Genomic DNA, 14,970 nt, shown 5'->3' with positions numbered 1-14,970 from the left:
TGAATAACTGCCATCAAAAGCTTTCTATGAAAAAGGGAGAGGTTTCCATTGGTGAGTAAGAATCATCAGTTTACAGACTGTAATAAGCATAGAAAGATATAAAGCTCACTATGCGAATGTAAGTTCAGTCACTTAAATTGTTGTTGTTGTTGTTTTTAAGATTTTTATTTCTCCAGATCATACCTTAAATTTCCAAGAATCAAGGAAGACCAAGACAGCTATATAAGGTTTTCCCTTCTGTGTCTTAGAGAATTTTGAATATTTTTATTAGGTGAGATGACCATGTCCTAGTATCAGAGAAATACATCTTCAACCATTTGTTTAAATTAATATTGATAAATTTTAAAATGTTCCAACTATTGTGGTTGTGACTGTCTGAGATGTTTTTGAAAAGAATAAGGCACTGGTGTCAGCTCAATCATATTCTATATTTGTTAGGCACAAAAAGTGAAAGACAAAGGAGGAAGATATACAGAGAGAGAGAAACTGATTCTATCAGGTGAATGATAAAAAAAAAAAATCAGCTCTGAGAAGGACATGAGGAAGTAAACAATTATTAGAGGAAGTGTTGTCTCTATAACATAGCTCTCTTTATTTCAAGATGTCTGCTTTTTTTCATAAGGTTACACCGGCATTGATCATTTATGAAAATATTAACAGTAGTTTAAACCTAGAGGCTAGATTTGAAAGTGAGAACCTGATAGAAATTTTAAATGGAAGAAGAAACAGGTAGTCTTTCTTGAGAGGGTAAATGCTTGATAAGCAATGTTTGTCAAGTTTCATTACTTGTCATAAATAGCTGAACTGGTTTCAGTGTTGTTGGAAGTTTGGGGCAAACAGTCGAGGATAACAATTAATTGGTCAACTATAAGGAACACACAAGAAAGAGTAGAAATATTTAAGGAAAATAACTATTAAGATAATTAAGAGTCTATTAATTGTATCTCTATACATATGGTCTACCATGACACATTCATATCATTATGTTGCCTTAGGAATAAAATGAAATCAATATTATTGATTTAGATGAATTCAATTTGAATTGTGGAATTACCAGGCTTCTGGTGAGTTTCTTTCTTCATGGAGCCTTCTTCTTCTCCTGGTTGCAATGAGGTTATTAAATTGTATGAATGAGTAAATGCTCATCTTATTTAAAGTTTGGTGCTCAACTAATGCTGCTTTATTAACATTTTCCTTCTCAAATCTGAAATATATCTTCAGGTCTCAGATTATCTTGGAATCTAAAGGCTGATATCCACGACAATTTTGACTTTCCTTTTTTTAAAATTTTTTTTTATTACATTTCTTTATTTTTGAGAGGCAGAGAGAGACAGAGCATGAGTGGGGGAGGGGCACAGAGAGAGTGGGAGGCACAGAACCTGAAGCTGTGTCAGACCAGGCTCTGAGCTGTCAGCATTGAGCCTGATTTGGGGCTCAAACCCAGGATCCATAAGATCATGACCTGAGCCGAAGTTGGACCCTCAACTGACTGAGCCACCCAGGTGCCCCTTAACTTTCTAATTCATAGCACTACGTTAATGCAGAACAACAGGATAATCTTTTTACTCAAACCTTTGGATTCCTAACTTGTCTTGTACTCAGCTTTATCCTAAGTGTACTTCTCCTAAAACACAATAAATACTATGCATTGTTCCTTTCATTTTTCCTAGTTCAGGAGTGACACTTCAGTAATTGTCATCCACTATGATCTATTTTGACCACAGATATAAGGACCACTTTAAAGACTGACGTTAGCAATAATTTATTAAAGATATTCTATACACAAAGCATGCTACATACTGAAAAGATTGAGTAAATATGACCTCCACATTTCTTGAGCAATTACAATTTAGATAGAGATACAAATATGTACAGGGGTAAGTTTAATGTTGTCAATAAATGCACCTGATATAGATAATACAGGGAATGGGAGCAGATAGAAAAAGCATTTGACTGTAACTACTGGGATGGGGGTTGGGGAAATCTTGGCAGTTATGAAAACTTCCTAGTGGAAATGACATCTAAGTTGAAGCCTAAAGTATGAATTGAAATTAGCCAGATGGAATAAGTCATAAAAAACACATAAACACAGGAAATAACATGCCTGAATGCCTGGAAGTAAGAGAAAACATTAGATGTTAGAGGAACTGAATACAACTTTATGTGCTGTAGCATACTGTGTGTGTGTGTGTCTGTGTGTACACACGCATGTGTGTATGTGTGCATATGTGTGCATTTGCGTGTGTGTGTGCATCTATGTTCATTTGTGTGTGTGTGTGTGTGTGTGTGTGTGTGTGTAATGTTTAGTCAGGAAACTATAAAGGTAGACAGAGACCAAGTCAAATTCATTAAAAAAAAAATCACTCTTGAACATTGCAACAAATGGCTCACAGACTTACGCCACACATCCCAAATCTTTCTTCCTCAAATTGTAACTACCACATTTAATCTTGTTCCTTAACAACAGGATTCTAAGATGGTCCTATTCTCACCCGCTACAGAAGGCAAAGCTTGAAAAAGGAAAACCCAGATGTTCATGTAAAAAAAAAAAAAAACAAGAAAAGCAGAAAAATGGCAAGTACCCTCTGTTAACACACTATCTTACCTGCTCCTTATGTATTACTAACATGGCTTCTCTGAATAGTGTGTATCAAGAAAAGAAAATGTGTTTTTAGGGTTTACCATCAAATCAAATCACAAATTTAATTTCCAACAAGCTCAAGGAATAGAAAGTTCTGCTTACTAAAAAAAAAAAAGGTAGCAAAAAACATATACTTACATATAGATAATGCATTATGAAATTATATGTAAGGCATGTTTTCTTTATTTATTTAGAAAATCACCTTCAATGAAGTACTATTATTTAATTGTCAGTTGCGTTATGCAACAAAACAAATGTTTCAATACACTTTTCTGGGCCCCTTTATAAAACGTTGTCTAAATATCCCACTTTGCTTTTGGTGGAAAGACCTAGACCAATTTATTTGGATTTCTGTCTCTCTAAAATGACTATGTAATTTTGATATTATATATTCAAATTAATATTTTTCCTTCTTTTTGTAATCCTGAAAAAGTAACATTAAAAATTTTTTTATTAATTTTTCAGCACTTTGGGAAATGGTGGAACTCAACAGGCAAATGATTTTAAGTGCTTGTTTTGGGTTATTGATGTTTATTAAGGAAAATAAATATTTAGTAAATGTCTTAAAATGTCTTTGTCTTGAAAGAAGAGTCCAGCTATTCAGTTTTATAATTTAAATTATTGTAGAGGAATGTGGTAGGGACTAATAAAGTATATTTCTATTGTTTAATAAGTTCCCCAGAAACATTCAAGGTATAGATTTTACAGGTATAAATTTATTTCACTTTGCTCTATGGGATTGTTAGGGTCTTAAATATGGGTTGTTCTATATTTAAACACTCCACTAAATATTTCAATATTATGGGTGGGTAAATCAAAAGATTTCTTTTTGCAAAATTTTTAGCTCCTAAAGTAGAGAACTATATAAAGAATTAAAAACAAAACCAAAGCATAAAACAAATATAAACCCCATCAAAGCCCATAAGGTAATACCTCTCACCTGAACACCTTTAATAATTCATGGCCAATGTGGACCTATCTTTTGTAGTTGCCTTCCCTCCTTTGAATCCCTCATTTCTCATATTCTTTTTACTGCGGTAGCTTTTACACCAGAAAAAAAGTCTATTCTTTAAGACAGTGCTCAGTATTTCAAGTCTTCTCCCTAAAGAGTTAGAAATACCCATGATTTCAGAAAAAGAGATCAGAGATCACTTCCCAAAGTATTAACCAGACCAGTAATTTCGGTAGAACACTTTTCTCCCCTAAAATAGCTGGGAGGCAGTGCACTTTAGTAGGAAAACACTAGGCTAGTTGTCAAGGGACATGAGATCTCATTTCAGGTCAAGAATAATAGAATTTGTGTCTTTGTCTCAATACTTTTTTTTTTCTATTTTTACCCTCATGGGTTTTATTGGTAGCGTATATTTCCAGCTTGTTAAAATAGATTTGAAAATGGTTTAGTAGAAATATCCGTAAGTAGTACAGCTTGCACATAGATTAATTTGAACACATAGATGCTGAGAGTTTTAATTTTGTCATGATTAATTTTTGGGCTTTCAGAATAACTATTTTCTACTGCTCTGAGGCATTCATTTCAGGTTTAGACTAATCAGCCATGGACATATGAGGGCTGTGATTGACAACTAAGCATTTTTATTTGCAAAGGATTAATTTGCATTCTTTCTTAGTTAAGTAAAAAAGGAATTTATTAATAGGACATTTAGAAAATCACTCAACTGATAGAGATATTGAAGAGAAAGTTCAGAAGAGGGGCAATAGTATAGGGATGCAAAAGTCATGCCACGACACCAGTCCACTGAGGAAACCAGTGCCACCAAGGGAGACTAAAACCATAGGTTACTCCATTGTCACTGCTTTTCCTGGAAACTGGATACTTCCTGGGAACTGCTGCTTCCTTCTAAATCCATTCTTTCTGCTTTTCTCATCACTGCCTCCTAATTTAGAGTCTTGCACAGACACAGACAAGTATCTGAGTCTGAGTGATGCTTGAAGGCCTCTTGCTGAAATTATGATACCTGAAACCTAGGAAGCTGACATTTTTTGTCAAAAAAGGAGCAGTGCTGTTGCATGATTACCATTTGAAAACCCATTGTGTCTTTAATTATGGGCTGCTAGTGACACGTTAGGGTCCAAACTATTAAGGTATTGGCATGATAGTAGTTTTTAAGGCACTGAATGGCATTTACATGTATAATTTACATGTATAATTTATATAATTAACATCAAGAAAATGTATAAATATGTAAGTTCTATAAAGCAATTTATTATAGGATATAAAACAGGAATGATACATTTTTAGCTCAATAAAGGTAACAATTCCATAAGCTATATCATTTTTAGAAGAGAAAATGCTGTTCACCCATTTTCCATTTTGAATAGAAAAGAATGTTATTTGTTATTCTATCTTCCTCCTTCATTAATATTTGTCCTAATAACAAATAATTTTAATTTATACTAGGGTTAAATATTAAAAAAAGATGTCTTACTCTATGCATTCGGAGTATAATTCTACCGTATTCATCTGGTGGTGAAATATATTTTTGTCAAAATTTATTTACCACTGGTGGCTTTTAATCACCAGATCATGACACATGTTGAGCATAAGTAAAACTTGAGTTGTGACATACGGCTAATGGTACTTCTCTAATAAATAACATGGCATATTTTCTACAGTGAAGTACTAAGGAAAGAAATGGAGGGCTGAGGAACAGGGAGAGCATTGAAGGATTCAGTAAGGATGAAAGGGATTCTTTGTCTTCCCATACACAAGAGAAAAGAAAGATATACAGAAAGAATTATGGACAAGGATTAAAAAAATGACTTTTTCTCTTGAAAAAGATAGTGTGAGTGAGGATGGTACCCTGGTCAGAAATAGGATAGATGAGTAGTTGTTTGTAATCTTTATTTTCCTGGATATATGTAAGTAAAGAAAACCAGCCAAAGACATAGCACCATTGCTAGAAGGGGAGAAAATGGAAAATAATGATTCCTCAAGTATTGAGGCAAAAAAAAGTCCTGATATTCTGATTTTTATCAAGAGTCCTAGGAAAGATGAGAGACTATAAAGAGGAGTAAGTTCTCACTGAGGTCACTTCTGCACCACTAGGGAATTAGAGTGCCAACGGATTAGGTAAATGGATTCTGTAGGATGGAGTTACTTAAAATTTTTCACTGTCCAGATACACAGTTGATATTACCTTAGATAGTAATTATATAGGTTTTGTTTTACTTAAAATTTTCATATGCTTTCACAACAACAAAAACAAGGCTCACTGCATTAGCAGCCCTTTCCAGAAAGGCTGAGAAAAAGGAAGTAAGAAAACAAAGCAGTAGGAATTCCACAAAATTAATTTACTAGATTGTTTATCAGAACTTTTAAGGATGATGTTGTGACATCACAACATATAATTTTATAGGTTAAGAGGACTCCTCAAATTGAAGTTGAAGTTCATTCACAACCTAAGAATAGTGAATGGAAGGTAATAAAACATGACATGTGTTATCACAGACCAGGACTTCCCCAGATAGGAAAGCAAAGATAATTAAAGTAGAACAGGTGAACTACTGGAACCAGAATTAGGCCTTAACAATGCACTTGATATGTCATAAGCTGCAGAGGTATGTTTTCTTGTGTTCTGCAGTTGAGTAATACTTTTATTTCCCTGGTATTCTTAGGCAGCCATTATTGGTGGCATTCAAACTGTCATTACCAATGGGTTTTAGTGAAGTTTTTACCTTCAGGAAGCTCTCACTAAAAACCAGACCAGATAAAAGATATATTAAGTGATGTGAATTTCCTTTTTTTTTCTATTAGTGTTTATGTTAGACTCAATCCAGTATCATTTGGTTGACTACAGAGCTTAAAACCACTCAGATCTGAACCCTTCAAATTCCCATCATCAGTAGCTTTTTATTGCTCCATTGAAAGATGTTGTTGTTAACAGGTTTTGCCCTTGACCAAAGTGATACACCAATTCAGCATTTCAAGTCCGTAGACTGTATTTGAAATCTTCTTCAACCAATTAACAAAACAGAGAATTTCATTCTATCTAATATTGTTTGACATTGTTCCTTTTTCTCACTCTGAAAAAAAAATTTAAAACAAGGACAAATTTAAACCCCAAACAAAATTAGATGGCCAAGTTGAATTACTGCATTTTAGAGGGGACCACAATTGTACTGAAGTATGACATGTAAAAGACAGTTTAGAGTTCAAATAATGTGTTTCAAAATGACCAAAGCTATGTAATCCCCACTCAGGTCAAAATACAGACCATGTAGATTAATTTGATTTCTACCATCATAAGATTAATCTTAAACTTAAGTGCAATTATACCAAATGTTTACTTTGATGTCTGGTTTCTTTTACTTAAAATTATGTTTGTGAGATTCATTTATGTTTTATTTGTTGTAACAATTTGTTTTTGTCACTGTACAGTATTCCAATGAATGAATATGTGAATAAGCCACATTTTCATTATTAATTTTACCAGTGAGGAACATTTGGGTAGTTTACATTTTGAAATCATTGGAGAAAAATTTTCAATTAACATTCTTGTACATGTCTTTTGCTACACATATGTAATGCACACAGAGAATGCATATGTCAGTTTTTATTGGCGTTAATAGACAGTTTTCCAAAGTAATTATGCATTGATCATTACAGAATGATATGAGAGATCAGTTGCTTTTCATTGTTATGTATGCTCTGATATTTCAATATTTCTTGTGCTGCACACCTTTCCAAAATTTATTTTTTGATAAAAAATACATTTAAAATTTTTTAATGTTTCTTTATTTTTGAGAGATAGAGACAGAGTTCAAGCAGAGGAGGGACAGAGAGAGACACACATAATCTGAAGCAGGCTCCAGGCTCTGAGTTGTCAGCACAGAGCCCAACATGGGGCTCGAACTCACGAACCGTGAGATCGTGATCTGAGCCGAAGTTGGTCGCTTAACTGAGCCACCCAGCAGCCCCAGATAAAAAATATTTTTGATAAAAAACATTCCTAAACTGTAAGATTTGAATGGGCATATGTGGGCTACTAAAGGAAAAGATTCTTAAATGTGACTGAACAAAAATAGAGTAATGGTTGAATAGTAAAGAAGTATTATCTATCCTTTAATGAACTTTGTAACCAGAAATAGCCCTAGCTAAAAAGCAGAAAAAATCCCAGAGAGTATAAGACTGCCCTGAGATAAGTCAGAGTGTATTCTTGTCTTATAGCAAACAAGGGCCAGTAAAGGGGTTAACTTTTCTCCACATAAAACTTAAGACAGAAATTATGGTCTTTATTGATGTTTTAGTATAATGAGATGCACAGAAATATTATTTATAATTTTACATTTCAGTCTATAACTTAGATATAAAAAGCAGTTTCCTGGTACATTTTTCCATGAAGCTTGACTATTGTCCTTCTATGAAAAGGCAAATAATGCCTGTTATATTTTAACAGTGAACATCCTGAGGTGTTTTTTTTTTTTTTTAGTCTCAAAATGAGAAATATTTGAGAAAAGAGAAAACTTGATTTTATCTCAAATTTATAGAAGATGAGATATTAGAATGAAACCAGAATAACAGAAAAAAACCCTGACATACTAAGACATATTAGAGTTTAATATCATATTTCACCTTAGCAATATATAACTAGTATACACAAAAAAAATCAACTATTGGTTTATTTAAAAAGTGGAACTCTTTACTTTTCTACATACAAGATTGTGATATCATATAGTTCATTTCCTATTTGAGAAAAGACTGACTAAGCTGAGAAAAAGGGAACTATCCTCCAATTTAAACAGAATATATTTCTGTTCTACTTAAGGATATTATAGATGTAACATAATAGTATAAAGAGAATCTCCTTTGAGAGAACAGAAGTTATAAATAGTGAAAATAGTTAATGGTTACAGTTATATATTACAGAGGGTGCAGATTAAGTAGACAAGGCTCTGGGCTGGGCTTTGAAGGATGGAATCCTATCTGTATGTCAGAAATTATTTTATTTTGTGACCTTGAACAAGCTGCTTAAATTCACTGCCTCATAATTTTCCATAAGCATAATGAGTTTAGCAGTACTTGTTCTTCCATTCTAAAGATTGATTGGAATGCTCTTTCAGAAGAGTGATTGTATATTAATCTCATTAGTGTTATTTTTAGTATTTCATGTCTTCTCCATAGTATACTTGTATGAAAATACTTCAACAAGACTTTCCAGGAAAGATCTAACACTAATAGTCTGTGGTATCATAAATGATAAGAGTTGATGTTCACCTTAATACTTGTAGAACTAATAATAGAATCAGCCATGAATGATTTAAACAGTAATTCTGCTCATTAAATTAAACAGTTCATTTCCCAAATTTTATGCTTCATAGAGATTGTTTTTCTGCCTAATCAATCCTGTCATCAACTGAGCAATTAACTTGCCCATGGATATTCTGGGTGTTGATCTGTCATGAGCATTAGGTTTCCTTCCAAAAGATTAAATATTATAGTTAAAAAAATCTATATCTCTGCAATTATGTTTCCTCACAAGGAATCAATAACAGCAATGACTTGACCACTTATTTGGAGAGATTTCCATAAAGTATCTCATTTAATGTTATTTTCTTGTATAAAAGAATAAAACATTGCCTCATTAATAATAGGTATAGGTCTTAGATAGAATATTCTTTTTTTTTTTAAATAATGTTACAGCCCATATTCTTTTTAAACATTTTTAAAAATATTTATTTATTCTTGAGACAGAGAGAGACAGAGCATGAGTGGGGGAGGGCAGAGAGAGAGGGATATACAGAATCTGAAACAGGCTCCACACTCTGAGCTGTCAGCACAGAACCTGACACGGGGCTCAAACCTACGAACCGTGAGATCATGACCTGAGCCGAAGGTGGATGCCCAGCCGACTGAGCCACCCAGGCACCCCTAGGTCTTAGAATATTCTTAACACAAACTTAAATATTTTGAAAGATATATGTATCACTGAAAAATATTGTGAGGCTGAAAGATAGCAACCCTGAAGCTCAGTTGGCTATGGGTTCAGCTCCAATCTTATTCCTATTGCTTAAATTTGAAACATCAATAGAAACATTTTAGACAAATAATGCTTATTTCTCAGGACTCTACAATATTTATATGTAAACTGTCCAATTTTCTCTAAGTAGAGGAAAATGTTTTCTTTACAATTCTAATTTCAAAATTTGAAGATGTGATAGAGTCTAAAACGAAATTCAGGTCCATTTTTAAAAATTTTTTAATGTTTATTTATTATTTTTGAGAGAGACAAAGATAGAATGCTAGTGGGTTAGAGGCAGAGAGAGAGGGAGACAGAATCAGAAGCAGACTCCAGGCTCTGACCTGTCAGCACACAGCCCGATGCGGGGCTTGAACTCATGAGCTGTGAGGTCATGACCTGAGCCGAAGTCGGACTCTCAACCCACTGAGCCACCCAGTCACCCCCATTTTTTTTAACAAACAGTTTATTTTCCACCAACCTTCTTTCCATTTTGTATGCCTTTGTGGAAGAGCAGCTTAAGACCACTCAGTGGTTGTTCCTGCCCATTCAGTGGCTAGTGGCTAGAGGAGTGGGAGTTGTAGACCACTCATCAGTGGCAGACTGAGCACTCCTGTCTTCAGTAGGGAACTGCTGAATAGGCACAGAGGGCACCTGGACGCCTTCAGACCAGTCTGGGACTTAAGGTTGAGTGGCCGTGAACTCAGGAGCTGGAGCAGTACATTCATCCTGAAATTCCTCTTTGATCACAGCCTTTCCAGCAGTGGCCTGCTCTTCCTTTTCAATCTCTTCAGGATGTCTGTAGAAGTAGAGATCAGGCATGACCTCCCTTGGGTGTTCACAGGCAATAGTGCCACGCATGCGCTGAACTTCCCAGGCTAGCATCCACATCAGACAGACCCACTAAGTGAGCTCCCTTGCTGTTGCAAGTGATGACAATGTCCACAGAGTACAGACAAGAGTCTGTGTTACACAGAGCGATGGTAGGCAGGTTAACATAAGACACCTCTGTGAGAGGCTGGTGGTCAGCCTTGGGATCAGTAACCACCAGAAGTCTCAGCTTCCAGAAAGCTGCCTGGATATGGTTAGTATAGATTCCAGAAATGAAGCAGCCAGCAATCGGAGTGGCTCCAGTAGTAGCAGCAAACTTCAGCACAGCTTGCTGGCCAGTATTCCTGGATAATATGACACTGACATCAGGCAGGTTTTCATTGGCAACAGTGGCATGAGCTACCAACAGAAGCCTTTCCCAGGTTCTCTTCAGATTTATGATGCAGGCACCATCACTTTTCCTTTTGTAGATGTGCTGTTCCATTTGGAAGTCAAGGTTGTTGCCACCTAAGTGGATTCCTGCTACAAGTAATTTAAGGACATCCTCCTCCTTCATTGTGGAAGTTTCCCTTTGAGTTACCAAGGGGATGAAGAACAATGCCGTATGGACACCTCCTTGGGTAGCACAGAAAGGTTAGGTCTATTCTCAACTTCTGCACATTGTTAATGGTATTTAATCACATTCGTTTTACTTTTTTTGAAGGGGAATATGAGTTTATTTCTCTAACGTGTAGCACACAATGTGAGAATAGATAACTAAGAACTCTGAGTGGAGAATGAATAGATGGATGTGTTTCCAGGTTTGCTTACAACAGATATGTTCTAGAGTCACAAAGAACCATCTTTCTTTCTTTACAATTTATTTCATATTACTTTCATATTTTAAAATCCCTGGGGTGCCTGGGTGGCTCAGTCGGTTAAGCATCTGACTTTGGCTCAGGTCATGATCTCATGGTTTGTGAGTTTGATTTTCACATGGGGCTCTCTGCTGTCGGTGCAGAGTCCACTTCAGATCCTCTCTCTCCCTCTCTCTCTGCCCTTCCCCCATCTCAAAATTAAATTAACATTAAAAAGTAAAATAAAATAAAATTCCTAACATGGCTGGCTCCCAATGGCATGTTATCATAAAGAAGATGAGTCACAATCTTTAAAAAATTTTCTAGATAAGAGAATTCTCAATTTCCATCCCTCTCCCAATTCCAGGTACTCCTACTTCATGAGCACTAACTATATCACAGATATTTTATAAAAGTCATTTCATTTAATCCTCAAAGCAACTGAATATACTGTACAAAAGCATTTTGTGTGTGTATGTGAGAAGAAGGAGGGAATTTGGCCAAATCATAAATCACATGACAGGCAAGTGGCATAGACCAAATTAAACTTCACATTTTATTATGAACTATGTAAAGCTATCTTCATTTTCCTCAACTGTCTTTCTTTTTCTTCCCTCTATTTTTAGGATTGTGAAATAACCTCCAACTTTGGGTTGGTAATCTCTGATAATTTGCTAAATTATCTGTCTTTTAAAATCAGTAGAAAGACAAAAAAGAGAAATTAAGACTTCAAAGAAATATGGATAGACCTAAATTGGATTATAGTAAGTTTGCACATCAATCTTAGCACATTGACAAAGGACATGGCTCCTTGTCATTATTCAGGTCTCTGGTTAAATGTCACCTTCCCTAGAGTCTTTTCTGGATTATTCTAATCTATTCTGGATTATTCTAGGACTTGGTATTTGTTCCTTTTGTTCACCACTGTCTCTCCAGTGCCTTGGACAATATTTGATAGAATTAAGTTGAATCAGTGATATCTGTTGACTTAATCATTAAATTAATGATTACTTACTTTCAGAAACAATCTATGTGTTTTAGGGAAGCTGCATAATGTTTGTAAGGTGGTTTTTCCATTTATTAAAAAAATAGCAACTACTTCACAGTGAGTTATAGGCATCACATAAAATTAAATGAAGTAATGTGAACTGCAATATTTATCCCTTACAAGACCCTCAAAAAGTGTTGCTATGGGGCGCCTGGGTGGCTTAGTTGGTTAAGTGTCCAACTTCGGCACGGGTCATGATCTCACAGTCCATGGATTCGAGCTCCACGTCAGGCTCTGTGCTGACAGCCCAGAGCCTGGAGCCTGCTTCGGGTTCTGTGTCTCCCTCTCTCTCTGCCCCTCCCCTGCTCATGCTCTGTCTCTCTCTGTCTCAAAAATAAATAAAAACATTAAAATTTTTTTTTTAAAGTGTTGCTATGGTCACATAAAGTATTTATTTGATAAAACAATTCAGTGAAGTAGATGATTTATTTGTGAAATACACCCACATTTAGACACAAATGTAAAAAATGGAGAAATTAAGGCTAAAAGAAGGCAAGCTAGTTGTTGACAATCATATGGTCAAAAAAGTGATTGCATCTCAATTTTGACCCATATTTCTAACTTGAATCTCTCAACTTGCTGTTGAGGCACAGGGGTGACTAGAGACTCTATATACAAACTTTTTGTAAAAGGTAGTAGATAATACAAATGACTATGGGACTCTGCTAAACTCACCAGTTCATTTCACTTTAAACAGCCAATAGTCATTAAGCAGAATGGATTTAAAGCAATGACCTAGAAATCAAAGGCAGTGTATAACCTATTACAAATCTCTTGAGCCATCCAGCCTGCCAACAATTTTTAAACACTCTTTTGGTTTTGAAGTTATGTCATAAAATAACATTTTGAAAATTGCAGAGTAAAATAATGTAGAGTGTATATATATATATATATATATATATATATATATATATATATGCTCTGAAACTTTAAATTTCACTATGTCACTGTAATTACCAAGGAGGCAGTGGTAACTTAGTAAAATCCAATTACATTTTTTTTTCCAGCCAGGGGATCAGAGAGAAAGTTGTAGAGAGAAAAATGGCTTATGTTTTCCCTGAAACTAAAATTTTGCTCTTTCCATGTCCTATTCAGATCCTTCTCTTTCCCTATTTTTCAGAGCTATGTATATCATCACAGTTGATTACCAATTAACATGTAAGTAATTGTATGATGGTGATAATGATACTGTGGCTTTCCCTTTCTTTTCTCAGTCAGCCCTGCAGATAAATTATAAGCTATCGATTCCTGCTGAAGTGAATAGATGGGCTAGTTTTGCTGCAATATTCAAGTTTTTCCCCCACAGTCAATTCCCAGTGTCCTAGTGATTTATCTACCTTTGCTAAATTTCGTGTTCATGTTCTTTTTAGCAGTGGCATGGAATTTTAATTGGCTTTTGATAAAATGCATAAGAATACTTTCTAAACTAGAAATGGAGAAAAATTGCATTTTTTCTACCTCTACATGTCAAGATTTCTGCAAGCTAGTAGAAGCTAAAAGGCATTAATAGTTTGTGCATTTTTAACTAACGATGTATAGGGCTCAATGTGTGACAGTCTCTTGGTTGTATCCTGAGAAATCCTAAGTTCTGTTAGGTTTCTCAGTGTAATACAATGTATTCGGGAACAATTGATTGTCTGTTTATCATTATTTCTACCATTTTATTGTAAGATAATTTTAAACTGAGAGAACATTACAAAAATTATACAAAATAACAATTTTTGCAGGGTTATTAATTTTTAACACTTTCCCACATTTGCTTTATCTTCTCTATATGAAATCATATAATAGTTTTATAAACCCATGATACTTCAGCATGCATTTCCTAAGACCAAAATTATTTAATCACATATCTATAATCCATAATACAGTAATCAAATTCAAGAAATGTAACATCAATATAACTTTTATATACTTTACACTGAATATTCCAGTTTCATCACTTGTCACAGTGATATGCTTTATTGTTTTTTATTTTCTAGTATAAGATTTGGTCTTCGGTCAGAAATTGTATTTAGCTGTCATGTCTATTTAGTTTCCTTCAACCTAGACCAGTTTCTTGTAGTTTCTTTCTTTCATACCATTAAAGAATATAACCAGTAATTTTATAGAATATTCCTCAACTTAGGATTTGCTGATGTCTCCACATGAATAGCTTCAAGTATGCGTTATAGACTAGGACACTACATAAGCAATGTATCTTTTTCAGAGTACCACATCCAGTAGCATATATTCCAGTAGGAATAGAATTCCTATTTATCTCATTTTAATAATGTTAATTTTGACAGCTTGGTGTCTTAATTATCTACTGTTGCCTAGCTGTGGGGCCACAAAATTAGCAGCTTAAAGAATACACAACTTTATTGTATGGCAGTTTCACTAGGTCAGAAAAGTGGTGTGGCTCAACTGGCTTCAGAATCATATGTTGCTATAGTCAGTGTCAGTTGAGCTGTGGTATTTCAAGGCTCAACTGCAAAAGGATCTGCTTTAAATCACACATGGTTATAGGCAGAATTCAAACCCTTGCATGCCATAGGACTGAAGTCCTTAGTTTCTTGCTGGCTATTGGTCTGAAGCTTCCCTGAATTCCATGAGCCTCTCAACAGGACAGCTCAGAATACAGCAGCTTGCTTCATC

General features: G+C 34.8%; 1 pseudogene; it reads right to left on the bottom strand.

The window, feature by feature from the left end:
• Positions 1 to 10,136: 10,136 nt before the first annotated feature.
• Positions 10,137 to 11,005, bottom strand: LOC132663816 (small ribosomal subunit protein uS2 pseudogene; annotated as a pseudogene).
• Between the last annotated feature and the right edge of the window lie 3,965 nt (positions 11,006 to 14,970).

Source organism: Panthera onca, chromosome D4 (assembly GCF_046562875.1).
Source record: "Panthera onca isolate mPanOnc1 chromosome D4, mPanOnc1 haplotype 2, whole genome shotgun sequence".
In the NCBI taxonomy this organism is placed as follows: Eukaryota; Metazoa; Chordata; class Mammalia; order Carnivora; family Felidae; genus Panthera; species Panthera onca.
The sequence above is the reverse complement of the archived record's forward strand: the minus strand, read 5'-3'. Positions and strand labels throughout refer to the sequence as shown.